General features: G+C 31.6%; 1 long non-coding RNA gene across 1 annotated transcript; it reads left to right on the top strand.

The window, feature by feature from the left end:
* The first annotated feature begins 8,134 nt into the window (after positions 1-8,134).
* LOC140808472 (uncharacterized) lies at positions 8,135-10,041 on the top strand. Its single transcript, XR_012112901.1, has 2 exons — positions 8,135-8,568; positions 9,701-10,041. It is a non-coding gene; the product is annotated as an uncharacterized lncRNA (long non-coding RNA).
* The last annotated feature ends 2,229 nt before the right edge of the window (positions 10,042-12,270 follow it).

The raw sequence follows: 12,270 nt of genomic DNA, 5'->3' as shown, positions 1-12,270 counted from the left end.
TTCTATTTGATTGAAGAAAGAAGTATATGATTAATCAAACACTATTATATTATTGTACGTTTGCGATAAAGAATTAAAGATAAAGTGGTGTGAAAAAGTAAAAATTTACGGTAAAAAGTAAAAATCTCAAACTCTCAAAATTATCAAACTACACACTTTATAATATTTTCTCTCAACTCAATTGTTATTTTCTTCACAAATGAGTGCTCTATTTATAGAGTTTCATATACAAATATTCCAAAATAAATTACCTCATTACATACATCATCACACACTAATTTTCAATATTCAACACCTAATTTTCAACATTCAACATTCAACATACACATTTTAATATTATATTTTCAACACTCCCCCTTGTGATGATGATCATAATGATTGTCTTCATTACGTGTTTTTATACTGCCTCGTTAAAAACCTTACTTGGAAAAACCCATTGGGATAAAAACCATAGTAAGGGAAAAAGAGTGCAGTCACGTAAACTCCCCCTGATGTTGACATGAACAATTCTTCACAAATTTCGTAGATTGCGCATCTCAATATTATATATGTGCTTTCTGAATATTGACGTAGGAAGTGCCTTTGTGAAGAGATCTGATGAGTTTTCACTTGATCGAATGTGACGAACATCAATACATTTATTCTTCTCAAGCTCCTTGGTGAATGCGAAGAACTTAGGAGGAATATGTTTAGTTCTGTCGCTTTTTATGTATCCTTCTTTCATTTGAGCAACACATGCAGCATTATCTTCATATAGTATCAGAGGTTTCTCGTCGAATGATAATCCGCATGAGATTTGGATATGTTGGGTCATTGATTTTAACCACACACATTCACGGCTTGCTTCATGTAGTGCAATAATCTCGGCATGATTTGATGAAGTTGTTACTAGTGTTTGTTTCTGTGAACGCCAAGAAATTGCAGTGCCTCCACGAGTAAATACATATCCAGTTTGGGAACGTGCCTTGTGTGGATCAGATAAGTATCCAGCATCGGCAAAACCAATTATACTTGGATTAGCATCTTTTGAATACAAAAGTCCCAAGTCTGTCGTTCCTCGTAGATAACGGAATATATGTTTAATTCCGTTCCAGTGTCTCTTTGTTGGATATGAGCTAAATCTTGCCAACAGATTCACGGCAAAAGATATATCAGGCCTTGTACAATTTGTAAGGTACATAAGGGCACCGATGGCACTTAGATATGGTACTTCTTGACCAAGAATATCTTCATCATCTTCACATGGACGGAATGGATCTTTTTCTATGTTTAATGATCTAACAACCATTGGAGTACTTAAAGGATTTGCTTTATCCATATTAAAACGTTTAAGAATCTTTTCTGTATAATTTGTCTGGTGAACAAACATTCCACATTCTTTTTGTTCAATTTGCAAACCCAGACAATACTTGGTTTTTCCAAGATCCTTCATTTCAAATTCTTCCTTCAAGTATGACACAACTTCTTGAATTTCCTTACTCGTTCCAATGATGTTTAAATCGTCAACATATACAGCAATAATTACGCATCCGGATGTTGTTTTCTTAATGAAAACACAAGGGCATATTGAATTGTTTACATATCCCTTTTTCATCAAATGATCACTTAGTCGATTATACCACATTCGACCTGATTGCTTTAACCCATATAACGATCTTTGTAATTTCACAGAATAACATTCTCTGGGTTTTGAACTTTGTGCTTCAGGCATCTTAAATCCTTCAGGGATTTTCATATATATATTACTATCAAGTGATCCATATAAGTAAGCTGTAACAACATCCATAAGACGCATTTCTAAATTTTCAGATACCGCCAAGCTAATCAAATATCGAAACGTAATTGCATCCATCACAGGAGAATATGTTTCTTCATAATCAATTCCAGGCCTTTGAGAAAAACCTTGTGCAACAAGTCGAGCTTTATATCTTACTATTTCATTTTTCTCATTTCGCTTTCGAATAAAAACCCATTTGTATCCAACAGGTTTTACACCTTCAGGTGTAAGGACTATAGGTCCAAAAACATTACGTTTATTTAGCGAATCTAATTCAACCTGGATGGCATCTTTCCATTTTATCCAATCCTGCCGATTTTTACATTCACCAAAAGATTTTGGTTCATGATCTTCGTTATCATTTATGATGTCGATTGCCACATTATAAGAAAATATATCATCAATTTCATCTATATCTTTTCGGTTCCATATTTTTCCAGTATTAATGTAATTGATAGAGATTTCATGATTCTCGTCAGTTTGTGGTTCTGACAGAACATTTTCAAACTCTCAAAATTATCAAACTACACACTTTATAATATTTTTCTCTCAACTCAATTGTTATTTTCTTCACAAATGAGTGCTCTATTTATAGAGTTTCATATACAAATATTCCAAAATAAATTACCTCATTACATACATCATCACACACTAATTTTCAATATTCAACACCTAATTTTCAACATTCAACATTCAACATACACATTTTAATATTATATTTTCAACACTGTTTAATGACATCATGAGTATCTTCCATTTGTTTCTTTGGAATTTCAATTCGAGCAGGGGCATTTGCAGCATGTATATATGATTTAGTTACCCCTTTTGTGTCTGCAAATGCATCTGGTATTTGATTTGCTATTCTTTGCAAGTGTACAATTTGTTGTACATCTTTTTCACATTGTTTTGTTCTTGGATCCAGATATAACAATGATGATACATACCATGTAATATCCTTTTCGGTATGTTTCTGTTCTCCCCCTAACATTGGGAAGATTTCCTCATTGAAATGACAATCAGCAAAACGTGCTGTGAACACGTCGCCTGTCTGAGGTTCAAGATATCGAATGATTGATGGACTATCATAACCGATATAAATTCCAACCTTTCTTTGAGGTCCCATTTTCTTTCGTTGTGGTGGTGCAATAGGCACATACACCATACATCCAAAAATTCTCAGATGAGAAATGTCTGGTTCTTTACCAAATGCAAGCTGCAATGGGGAGTATTTATGATATGCACTTGGTCTGATGCGAATTAATGAAGCAGCATGTAAAATCGCATGTCCTCATATAGAAATAGGGAGCTTTGTTTTCATAATCATTGGTCTAGCAATCATTTGCAGACGTTTAATCAATGATTCAGCCAATCCATTCTGTGTATGTACATGAGCAACAAGATGCTCAACAATGATTCCCATAGACATACAATAATCATTGAAAGTCTGGGAAGTAAATTCACCAGCATTATCAAGTCTAATTTTCTTGATTGTATAATCGGGAAATTGATTCCTCAATTTTATTATTTGAGCAAGTAATCTTGCAAATGCAACATTTCGAGTTGACAATAAACATACATGTGACCATCTGCTGGAGGCATCAATCAATACCATAAAGTATCTGAATGGTCCACATGGTGGATGGATTGGTCCACAAATATCACCCTGAATACGTTCAAGAAACATTGGTGATTCAGTTTGGATTTTGCCTGGTGATGGTCTTATAATAAGTTTTCCGAGAGAACAAGCTTTACATTGAAACTTATTATTCTGAAAGATCTTCTGGTCTTTCAACGGATGACCATGTGTATTTTCTATAATTCTTCGCATCATTGTTGAACCAGGATGTCCCAATCGATCATGCCAATTGTTTAATATCAAAGAATTATCAACTACCATGTTTGATTCAATGGGACTTATATGTGTATAATGCAATCCAGTAGGGAGCATTGGTAGTTTTTCAATCACATATTTCTTTCCTGATTTATATGTGATAAGACACATATATTTCTCATTCCCTTCATTCATTGTTTGAGTATCATATCCATGGGAATATATATCATTAAAACTCAACAAATTTCTTTTCGATTGTGGTGAATATAAAGCATCATTGATCAAAAATTTTGTACCATTAGGTAACAAAAATTGTGCTTTACCACATCCTTTAATCAAGTCTACAGGACCTGATATTGTATTCACCGTTGTTTTTGTTGGTTTTAGTTCCAAGAAATATCTTTTATCTCGGAGGATAGTGTGAGTTGTACCACTATCAGGTATGCAAACTTCAGCTTTGCTCATAGCATTTTCCATATTTGAACTTCAAAAAAATATGCAATGAAATAAATTACTGACAATATATATTTAAATATAACACATTTCATAATTATACAATAAAACATTATTCTATGAATACATGAAAAATAAATTATTGTACATTTATATTCTACCATTATATTGTTCATTTTCAGAGAAATCGTTGAGAAAATCTGCAGCATCAATGTTGTTCATTTCTATCCCACCAACATATTGATCATTTCCAGAGAAATCATTCATAAAATCACCAGCATCAAGATGAGTTGAATCACTCAAACGGTCACTGCGTTCAGTGAAGTTGGTCTCCTTTTCTTTCCCCTTTAATGATTCTTTATAAAGTTTACAAAGGTGCTCAGGGGCTCGACAAACTTTGGACCAATGTCCTGGAGTACCACATCTGTAACAAGAACTTTCATATCTTTTTGAGTGATTTTCATTAACACTTGTATTTTCATGATGCCTTTTCTGTGGATGGTTTGGGACGCTCTTTTGAGATGAGTTATAAAAATAACTATCTCTATTATTTTCAAAACCACGGCCGCGTCCACGACCACGACCAATTCCACGTCCACGTCCACGTCCACGTCCACGTCCACGACCTCGACCTCGACCAAAACCTTGTCTTTGAAATTGATTTTGGTTTCCAGGTTTAAATTCATTTTTACTTTCAGCATTTACTTCTGGAAATGCTGTTGATCCAGTGGGTCGGGACTGATGATTTCTCACTAGAAGCTCGTTGTTCTTTTCCGCCACAAGAAGACAGGCGATGAGTTCAGAATATCTGGCAAATCCACGTACTCTATATTGTTGCTGTAGAGTAATATTTGATGCATGAAATGTGGAAAATGTTTTTTCAAGCATCTCAGATTCAGTAATCTCATGGCCACAAAATTTCAATTGCGAGATTATTCTATACATCGCCGAATTGTAATCACTGACTTTTTTAAAGTCTTGGAATCTCAACGTATTCCATTCATCTCGGGCGGTCGGAAGTATAACTTCCATTATATGTTCAAATCTCTCTTTTAATCCCTTCCACAAAGCCATGAGATTTTTTTCAGTCAGATATTCACATTTCAATCCATCGTCAAGATGTCGACGTAAAAATATTATGGCTCTTGCCTTTTCTTGTGACGTGCATATGCCATTTTCTTTAATGGTCTCGCTTAGACCCAATGACTCAAGATGCATTTCTACATCTAGAGTCCATGGCATATAATTTTTCCCAGTAATGTCAAGAGCGATGAATTCGAGCTTTGTCAAGTTTGCCATGGTAGTACTAAAAGTCACGATGCATTTTATTAGTTAATGAATATTGCAATACAAAGTAATGGATAAACAACAAGTACAAGTATTCGTAAAAATAAAGAAAACACACGAGGAGGATATTCTCCGATAAATACAAGACTTGTGAGTATGATCACTAAAATAATTAAAAATAACCTTGCGAAAGCCATCTTCCTTTTTTTCTTCGAAAATTTGATGAAGAATAATTTTTAGAGAAGAAGAGAAAATTGGAGTGATTGAATGTGTTTGTGAGATCATATTTATAGGGCAAAAACTAGCCGTTTTTTACCATTTATGACCGTTGGTGTATAAAAAAATAAAGGTATGTATTTGTATAATTTTATGGTAATAATATGGTATATATAATATTAGACATGTTTAAATAATTATGTATATCATATCACAATATGATAATGTAGTGTCACAAGTTATTTTGTTTAAAAACCTTATAGGCTTTTATACTTGTCGTATCCCTTACCGGGAGTGTGGGATGTCGTTTTAACATCCTCCCAGGATTTATAACAAGTTTATGAAAAAATTTTATTTATATATTAAATATATACACAATAAATAAATAACAGTAAAATAAATATTATTACTTTTGTTACCTTTTTCTTCTGTTTGGAGCTTGGAAAAGTATGTAGGACTTTTAGAGCTTCGTGCTGATAACGTGTTGTGAAAAAGTAAAAATTTACGGTAAAAAGTAAAAATCTCAAACTCTCAAAATTATCAAACTACACACTTTATAATATTTTTCTCTCAACTCAATTGTTATTTTCTTCACAAATGAGTGCTCTATTTATAGAGTTTCATATACAAATATTCCAAAATAAATTACCTCATTACATACATCATCACACACTAATTTTCAATATTCAACACCTAATTTTCAACATTCAACATTCAACATACACATTTTAATATTATATTTTCAACAGGGTGATCATTTATTTAGATAGATTTATAGAAGAGATGTTAAATAGCTACAGTTGTTTATTTTGGAGAATAACTTAAATATGATGTCTTGGTTTTGTATTCGTTAAAACATTTAAGTCTACTTATATTATTTATACAGATTTCGATTAAAGTGACAAGTATTCGATTTTATAACGAATCACATATTCAATTGTTATGATTTTAAACATGTAATTATTTGGAGTTCATTGTTTGAGAGCCTCGACGAATAATCCGAACATATATGATTGTTAAACTTTTTGAGTTGCATTATTGATGGTAAAAACACAAATTAATCTTACATTTCATATATTTTTTAGATGTTCCCCATTTGAAATGGTATATATATATACCGATCAATAATTTTTTTTTTTTTTTACTTTTTCAAAATTATTTTCATCTATCGCACTTCTTTGCGGTGGGGAAATGATCATTTGGGTATTGTATAATCATCGGAATATATTATACTTCCATATATTTCTAATTTAATATTTTTTAATATAAATTTTACCATCTTGCTTTTTAAAAATATAAACAAATTTTTTACTTAAATTAAAAATATACATAAATAAAGACTGTATGTTTTGATGCCCATTTGAATCATTTCAAAAATAAAATATATTTTTCAATTTCACAAAACATTTTTTTATTATTTCTTCCAAATGAACACTAAAAAAATATACATAAATAAATACTATATATATTTGTTTATAAAAAAAATTCTACAATAAACAAGCAATAAGAAACCGAATTAGGTAAGAAGCAAAAACATAACAAATCGACATATTTTGTCTCAATATATTAAATTTCTAATTGAGTACCATTTTGTATGTTAAAAATTCTAATTATTTAGTTTTTCAAAAGTCACATGCCTTTACATGGTTGCCCTAATTATTAATAATTTATAATTTTTACCTAAAAATATGAATGGTCCTGAAAGCCTCAATAAATGCTAGTCGCTTTCTCTGGTCCAAACTGGTCCCAATTTCCCTTATAATTGTGAAGCATGATTAATTTCTATCTTCAAATAATTGTCATATATATATATATATATATATATATATATATATATATATATATATATATATATATATATATATATATATATATATATAAAATAAGGTTTCAAATGATAGTGTTGGGAGTAGGGAGAAGGTTTTTTGGTTACTACACATATTGATATTGACAATTATATATTGAGAGACGTTTATGTCATTGCATATATTGATATTGACAATTATATATATGTCCGTTTTTTTGCCTGATCAGGTCTCGGTTCACATATTTTTTTCATCGAGAGAGTTTATGTCATTATATATATTGAGAGACGTTTATGTCACTACACATATTGATATTGACAATTATAGTGACAGGTATTATTCACATTATTTATGGTATATTTGATAGAGAGATTTAAAATAAAAAAATTCAAATTCAAGAGTTAAATTTAGGGATAATTGCATCACCGTACACACCATGTAATAAATAAAACAAAAAACACCTCATGTAAAATCAATAACATTTTAAAACTCTTGTTTTTTTAAAAATCAAGCATAAAGCTCATATGAGAGAGGTAAATGTACTTATATTTTTATAACATAGAAGGTGAAATGTGTTTGATTTTTAAAAAAAATAAGAATGTATTAGCATATTAATATTTTTTAACCAATTTTGGAATTCCACAAATATCCCACTATTTATTTTCCATACACAAGTTAATCCAAAATTCAAAAAGAAAAAAAAACTCCTTAAATAGCCTAATTAACCACAAAACAAAAACAAATATTAAACTACTAAATCTGTCAACAACAATTAATTCAAATTTTACAAAAACCATCTACAAAATCAGTTGTTACTAAAACAAACATGAGTACCAACAAACTCCTTATTTCTGTACTTTCGTAACATAATAAAAATCATTTTACTAAAAAAATGAATTTAATTTAAGACCAAACACAAATGATTAAAGGAGGAGGATTGCGCCTGTGTAAAACTTTGGCAATTTTCATGTATGCACCCCTTTAACTATTTTTCTAATGCTAGGATGTACCTTGGAAGGAAGGTGTTGCAAGGCCCGACTGCAACGTCTCGGCAAGGACTGCAACGTCTCCATAGGGACTAAGGTGTAGTGTCAAATATGCAAGGGTTCGACTGCGAGGACCGCCACATCTCCTTAGGAGAAACAACATCGCATTATTTATGCATCTCAAGTATGATTAGATGAAGCTAGTAAACAAAGGTGAAAGGAATATTTTATTCCTTTATTATTTTGATAAGTTGATATTATCAATTTATGATTTTGCCTTTCTAGATTAAAAGATTTTATTTTATTTAATTTTAAATGATAATATCTTGGTTTAATTCTTTCTAGATTATGAAATCTTGCTTGATTTATTTTTAAATGATAAGATCTTGGTTGATTTATATCTAGATATTATATGATTTATTTTTAATATGATTTTTATCACCAAGATATTTTATCCATGTTTAAAAGAGTGATTATCCCTAATGAAAATATTATTTCTATATTTTGTAGGACTATTTTATGGAATGAATTTTAGGTCGAGCAATGTATATATATATGAAGCACCTCACGGCCGCAAGTGAGGAGGTGGAGGAGAGAGAAAAAAGCTTTTGAGAAACAAGAGGGTTGTAGAGAAAGTGGAGAGAGAAAATGCTTTAGAGAGAGAAGATCTTTGGACATAGAGTGAAGCTAGACTCTTCATGGAGACCTTTTGTGATCTTTTGAGTGATCTTTTGGAGAGTCTCCTTTCGTGGTTTTGAAGAGTGTTCTTTTGTGTCTTCGTGAGCTTTCTCGTGTGTGATATCTGCCTGGTTTTTCGTGGACTTAGTGCATAGTCCTTTTACAGAGATTACTGAAGAATATTTTGAATGTTGAAGACTTTGTGTGATTGAGTCACAGACTTTGCAGTGTTGCCGATTGGTGTTGCCAACACTCAAGAACAACACTGACGCAGAGTGTTGATCGAAGAGTGTCGTCGTTTGGTTTTAAGCAACACGCTTTTTATTTTATGCATCTAGTTTTTATGTGGTTTTTTTTTATGCATTTTTAATTCCTTTGAGTGTCAAGGAATTTGGTTTTGTTTTTTCACTAGTATTGTTTTGGTGTAAACGATTTACATAATTTTTCTAGTGGAATTTTTTGCCATGAGGCATCGCACAAGTATTTATACTTGTGCTTAAGTGAAATTCTAGTATTCGTTTGTTGAAGTTACGTCTGTATTTAATAACAAATTTCCGCTGCTGTGTTGTGTACCGTGTTGACAACACCGAGCACAACACTCAATTCTGACATACAAGATTTTAATATTTATTTCCTGACAATTAATGAGCAATAATTCTTTCAAAAGGTTTTATGAAGATCTGGATAAGGTGCTTCAAGGAATTCCACCAAGAAAGATGATGACACTACACCTGAGTCCCTGTGGAGACGTTGCAGTCCTTGCTGAGATGTTGCAGTCGGACCTTGCAACACCTTCCTTCCGGGGAACCACCTCATCTAGATATATAACAAGACTTGAGAAAACGACACTCCATGCAAAAACGGTGGCTAAGAGCATTCTTGGAGTAGTAAAAGGACGAGTATCACCAAATAAAGAATCTTGGTCATAGGAAAACGAAGTAGAAGAGAAAGTGATCGAGATCAAAAGAGCTGTCTATATATTGCTTTAAACTTTTAGAAGTGAGGAAACTTAAAAAAAAATATGCAGCAGCCAAGAAAGAGGCCAAGGAAGCAGTGCAATAAACTAAAGATAAAGCTTTAGAAGACTTTTTAATGACAACATGATACAAAATATGGGAAAACAAGATCTATAGAATAGCTAAATCAAGAAAGTGTTCAATCAAATATGATGTATTAAAGACGAGTCAAGTAGGGTGTTAGTGAATTACTAGGAAATAGAAGAGCGATGGGAGAGGCACTTTCATCACCTTTATAATGAAGGTCAAGTTAATCAGCCTCTTATGAAATTTACGCAAGTTAGAGAAGTACAGAAAATTATCGAAGAATTCAAACTTCAAAAGTAGTTGAAGCTTTGAAAATGATGATCAAGACCGAAAAGACGGTAAGACCCAATGATATTCCCATCGAGGTATACGCGTTGGATCCAGAATTTTAGGTTTTGAGAGGGCTACATATTAAGTGACGACAATGTACAGCAGTGTCAGAGCTACCAATTTCCTATAGGACTTGCATATTTGGCTCTTTTGACTTGTGATCTATGTGTTATTTTCTTAAAACTTTATGTCCAGTATGATAAATATAAAAATGAAAAAAATTGAGAACTAAAGGACACAAACATTGAGTCTAATTGAAAAAGAAGGCCAAAGAGGAAAAATGTTTTTAAAAATTTTCGAGTGGCATGTTTGTAGCTAGGCTGATACCGAAAGCTCCAAACTTGGGTTCGAAATTTGGACTGCACTACGTGACATGCAAGCTCTTACACCTCGTCAGACGATGGAGATCGGGAGCTCCGATATGGGTTCGGAAGGTCCGAATTGCTACGTGACATGCAAGCTCTTATACCTCGTCAGACGATGGAGATCGGAAGCTCGTCCTTGATAAATTAAGTTTTTTACATATTTGCTTATACTAATTGAATATGTTGTTCAATCATTGATATCTTCTCTCTTTTTTCAAACATACTTTCATTTGCTCTTTTAATATGGATTCTTTTGATTGTAGCGATTATTCGTGGCAAAAATGATAAAATGTTGTCATGCAGGAAGTATTATTGCTATCGGTTACAAATCAGAGATAATGATTCATCTATTCTGTTATATGGTGGTAGAATGTTGAGAGATTATACAAAAAGGATAAGATCGCAAGCTACGTCCAATTCAAAGGATTTGCTAGGAAAATGTCAAATCAAACAAGAAAAATAGGGAAAATAACTTTTGGAGCATTACATATGTATGCATGCAAATTATATGGAGGATACCAATCAAGCCATTTGCAAATTATATTGAGCATACCAATCAAGCCACTTGTAAAGAGCCTCTTTCAACTTTTGTTGCTTAAAAAAACATAATTGCTGGTAATCCAACGTTCCTAATGTATTACATGAAATTTCATTATCATTAAAAATAAAGTTAAAATTACTCAAACTCAGAAAATACACATATTCATGTATACTCCTTTCAAATAAATCACCGACAATTACAGTTCACGTGCAACGCACGTGCTCTATCCTAGTATATATATATATATATATATATAAAATAAGGTTTAAAATGATAGTGTTGGGAGTAGTGAAAGTTTTTTTGGTTACAATCAGGTATCGGGACTCGTTGAATCTGAATTACATTTCACATATTTTTTTCATCGAGAGAGTTTATGTCACTACATATATTGTGAGAGGTTTATATCACTACACATATTCAGATTGACAATTATAGTGACATGTATTATTCACGTATTATTCACATTATTTATGGTATATTTGATAGAGAGATTTGAAAATTCAAATTCAAGAGTTACATTTAGGGCTAATTGCATCAACGTACACACTATGTAATAAATAAAACAAAAAACACCTTATGTAAAATTAATAACATTTTAGAACTCTTGTTTTTTTAAAAAAATCAAGCATAAAGCTCATATGAGATAGGTAAATGTACTTATATTTTTATAAAGATAGAAGGTGAAAGGTGTTTGATTTTTAAAAAAAATAAGAATGTATTAGCATATTAATATTTTTTGGGGGGTTTAGATGAAACCCATTTTGGAATTCCACAAATATCCCACTATTTATTTTCCATACACAAGTTAATCCAAAATTCAAAAAGAAAAAAAAAACTCCTTAAATAGCCTAATTAACCACAAAACAAAAAAAAAATATTAAACTACTAAATTTGTCAACAACAATTAATTCAAATTTTACAAGACCATTTACAAAATCAGTTGTTACTAAAACAAACA

Source organism: Primulina eburnea, chromosome 12 (assembly GCF_022965805.1).
Source record: "Primulina eburnea isolate SZY01 chromosome 12, ASM2296580v1, whole genome shotgun sequence".
NCBI classification, from domain to species: Eukaryota; Viridiplantae; Streptophyta; class Magnoliopsida; order Lamiales; family Gesneriaceae; genus Primulina; species Primulina eburnea.
This window is presented reverse-complemented; position numbering and strand designations above follow the sequence as displayed.